Source organism: Thalassophryne amazonica, chromosome 4, assembly GCF_902500255.1.
Source record: "Thalassophryne amazonica chromosome 4, fThaAma1.1, whole genome shotgun sequence".
Classification (NCBI taxonomy): Eukaryota; Metazoa; Chordata; class Actinopteri; order Batrachoidiformes; family Batrachoididae; genus Thalassophryne; species Thalassophryne amazonica.
Window position 1 is genome coordinate 68,428,738 of NC_047106.1, and position 4,534 is coordinate 68,433,271.

Here is a 4,534-nt window from a genome sequence, read left to right on the forward strand (position 1 = left end):
AGATTCTGAGTCAAGATTTCACTTTATATACACTTTGAAAGATTACATCAAAACTCATTCATGGATTCTCACCAAATTTACACTACAGATAGACATTAGAGCACGGAAGACTCCACTGAATTCTGGAGGTGATCTGGATCTGGATACGGATTCTGGATCAAGATTTCCCTTTATATACGCATTGAAGGATTACGTCAAAACTCATTCATGGATTCTGACCAAATTTAACCTACAGATACTTATAGAGCACGGAAGACTCCACTAAATTTTGGAGGTGATCTGGATCCAGATCCAGATTCTGGATCAAGATTTCACTTTATATACGCTTTGAAGGATTACATCAAAACTCATTCAAGGATTCTCACCAAATTTGCACTACAGATAGATATTAGAGCACGGAAAACTCCACTGAATTTTGGAGGTGATCTGGATCCGGATTCTGGAATTAAGATTTCACTTAAATTCACACACTCTGAAACCTGACTGAAACTCTTCAAATAGACCGTTCCTCTGCAGATGATCAGTTAGCTGTTTACAACTACCCTTTCAAGAATTTTTGAGAGAAAGTAACCGTTGGAGATTGGCCTATAATTAGCTAAGATAGCTGGGTCAAGTGATGGCTTTTTAAGTAATGGTTTAATTACTGCCACCTTAATAAGCCTGGGGTACATAGCCAACAATAAAGATAGATTGATCATATTTAACATCGAAGCACTAATTAATGGTAGGGCTTCCTTGAGCAGCCTGTAGGAATGGGGTCAATAGACATGTTGATGGTTTGGAGGAAGTGGACTAATGAAAATACTCAGACAGAACAATTGGAAGAAAGAGTCTAACCAAATACCAGCATTACTGAAAGCGAGCCGAACATAAAGATATGTCTTTAGGTGTTTATGTGTCGACGCGGGTTGAGGAGCGGACCTGCGTCAGACAGAACCCAGCGCTAAAAATAACCAGAAAGCGGTTCCAACAACAGAAACAATTTATTGTTCACCTGTGCATAATAATGTGTACAAAACTGAAACAACGTCCTTCTGGTGGAGTGACTGTTGGCACGCTCTTAAGCGCCCAAAAGGATAGAAGCCCGGCGTTCCTGGACCCACTACCACCAGACAAACACCCCCCCGGGTCGACACGACCAAACTGACTCCTGTGAAGCAAGAAGAGGTGGGTAAGTCAGCAGTTACAACAATATCTTTCAAAAGACACACGCTATCAGCAACACATTCAGGTCTGTATTTTTTAAACTTTATGCAAATGAGCAGCTTCTCACACAGGTGGAGGATCACTTATCCTGCACAGCCACAGCAGTGAGAAGCAGCTGCACAATTCTCATCACAATTCCAGTATACTGCGTAACAAAACACCAAGTTACTATCAACAATTAGTCAAACACTTAATCTCCTTTGATGTGTGCTGACAGCAAGTGTCCTCACCCTTCCTTGCTTCACGGGCTCGATGTGTCAAACCCAGGCGCGGTCCTCAGCGTCTCACAAACGGACATCACAGGTCGAGTTCCCGGCAGTTTCTGCTTGAATCACACATGCCTTAAATGCAGAACGCCATCCAATTATCTGCTTCAGCTGAAAGTCTTTAAGGTTGCATGTGAGCACCAGTCACAGGTGCTACACATGATGTTGATGAGGGTGAGGATTCTTCAGCCAGCACCTTCTCCACAGACAAATCGTTCTCATGCCACCTGAAGAGCAAAGAAAAGAAAAGAACACCAAAACATCAGCCACACCCCCCAACACACAACATTAGGATGGTTATAATTTTTCTCTAATAGTTAAATTTTATTTGCAAAGAAAGTCATGAAGTCATTACTAGTTAAAGTTAAAGGAATACTCGGCTCAGTAGAGCTCTGACTCTTTTCAGCCTGGCTACAGTGCTGAAAAGAACCTGGGGTTGTTCTTATTTTCTTCAATTAGTGATGAATAGTAAGATGTCCTAGCTTTACGGAGGGCTTTTTTATAGAGCAACAGACTCTTTTCCACGCTAAATGAAGATCTTCTAAATTAGTGAGATGCCATTTCCTCTCCAGCTTACGGGTTATCTGCTTTAAGCTGCGAGTTGTGGGTATACCACAGAGTCAGGCACTTCTGATTGAGGCTCTCTTTTCAGAGGAGCTACAGCATCCAAAGTTGTGCTCAATGAGGATGTAAAGCTATTGACGAGATAATCTATCTCACTCACAGAGTTTAGGTAGCTACTCTGCACTGTGTTGGTATATGGCATTGAAGAACATAACAAAGAGGAATCATATAATTAAACCTAGTTTACTGCGCTTTCAGAAAGACTTCTACTGTAATGAAACTTATTCCCCAATTTACACTACAGATACTTAGAGCACGGAAGACTCCACTGAATTTTGGAGCTGATCTGGATCCGGATTCTGGATCAAGATTTCACTTTATACGCATTGAAGGATTACATCAAAACATCATGGATTCTGCCAAATTTACACTACAGATACTTATAGAGCATGGAAGACTCCACTGAATTTTGGAGGTGGATCTGGATCCGGATTCTGGATCAAGATTTCACTTTATATATGCTTTGAAGGATTCCATCAAAATTATTTATGGATTCTCACCAAATTTGCCTACAGATAGACATTAGAGCACGGAAGACTCCACTGAATTTTGGAGGTGATCTGGATCCGGATTCTGGATTAAGATTTCACTTATATATACGCTTGAAGATTACATCAAAACTCATTCATGGATTCTCACCAAATTTGCACTACAGATACATATTAGAGCACAGAAGACTCCACTGAATTTTGGAGGTAATCTGGATCCGGATCTGGATTCTGGATCAAGATTTCACTTTATATACGCTTTGAAGGATTACATCAAAACTCATTCATGGATTCTCACCAAATTTACACTACAGATAGATATTAGAGCATGGAAGTCTTCAGTGAATTTTGAAGGTGATCTGGATCTGGATTCTGGATCAAGATTTCACTTTATAGGCCTAGTCTTTGAAGGATTATGTCAAAAATACTTCACAGATTCTCACCAAATTTGCACCACAGATAGATATTAGTGCACAGAAGACTCCACTGAATTTTGGAGGTGATCTGGATCTGGATTCTGGATCAAGATTTCACTTTATATACGCATTGAAAGGATTACGTCAAAACTCATTCATGGATTCTCACCAAATTTACACTACAGATAGATATTAGAGCACGGAAGACTTCAGTGTATTTTGAAGGTGATCTGGATCTGGATCAATTTCACTTTATATAGGCCTAGGCTTTGAAGGATTATGTCAAAAATACTTCATGGATTCTCACCAAATTTGCACCACAGGTAGATATTAGTGCACGGAAGACTCCACTGAATTTTGGAGATGATGTGGATCTGGATGCTGATTCTGGATCAAGATTTCACTTTATATAGGCTTTGAAGGATTACGTCAAAACTACTTCATGGATTCTCACCACATTTGCACCACAGATAGATATTAGGGCATGGAAGACCCCACTGAATACTGGAGGTGATCCAGATCTGAATGTGGATTCTGGACCGACCTTGAGAATATTGTTGATCCTCAATATATATAAATGGACAAAATACTAGAAACCACTTTACACATGATGGCATTTCCAAAAATAGATTTCCAAAAATCTACAGCCTGAACCTATCAAAAATTAATACACAACTACATGTTACACAAAAGCTAAACACTTAAGGCAACATTTACTGCAGGACAGCACATCGGGTGAATGTGAGGCATTATTGTAAAGCGCTTTGAGCGTCTGATGCAGATGGAAAAGCGCTATATAAATGCAGTCCATTTTACCATATACATACTGACAACATTTATCTTCAATAATTTCATATTTTATGTGCAAGGCCTTAGACAATTTTCTGCCTTAAATCTGGTGATATCAACAACTGATGTACAATTGAATTCAACAGACATGCACTAGTGATAATAGCGTTTAATCATGTAATTCACATTTAGCTGTACTTCTGTCTTTTATCAGTCTGAAACTTACCATGATCCGCAGATTTCAACGACAGCAGAACAGGAGCTACAATTAGCTCAGGATTAATGCTTCTTATTTTGACAAAACACTTGAAGACCTCAAATAAACAGTTCGTTCGAAATTTGTCACAGATAATCAACTTTTAGAAATTCGTAAACGCACCGAGAAAAAAACGGAAAGGTTTGTTGTATGTTGTCAAGGGAACGCATACATACATGTTAACAGGTGTTTCGCCGATTTCTGTGACTATCAAATTCTGTGACTCTAGGAGACGCTGTTGTTCTCTTCCGCTGATTCATAATCAAACGGGCCGTGGTTGATGTGGTGAACCAGCATTTGTAAACAAAACGCTCTGCACTGCGTTCTCTTTCATTTACGTCTGTGTGACGAACTCGTTTGTGTGAGCGATTTTGGAATCCCAGAATGGAGTTCGACGGTCACAGAATTCGGTGCCACTTCAAAGTGGGCGTTTTCTGTGCCGGTAGGTAGGAGGGGGCAAAATAGACAAGAAAAGGGGCGGAGCTTGGT

General features: G+C 40.0%; 1 protein-coding gene across 1 annotated transcript in view; it reads right to left on the reverse strand.

Annotated features, from left to right (window-relative positions):
• Positions 1–4,179, reverse strand: part of cfap45 (cilia and flagella associated protein 45) — a 45,890-nt gene extending 41,711 nt beyond the window's left edge. Inside the window, exon 1 of the mRNA XM_034168055.1 lies at positions 4,016–4,179. The gene's annotated coding sequence lies outside the window, so the exon portion shown is untranslated. The remainder of the gene's footprint in view (positions 1–4,015) is intronic.
• Positions 4,180–4,534: the final 355 nt, after the last annotated feature.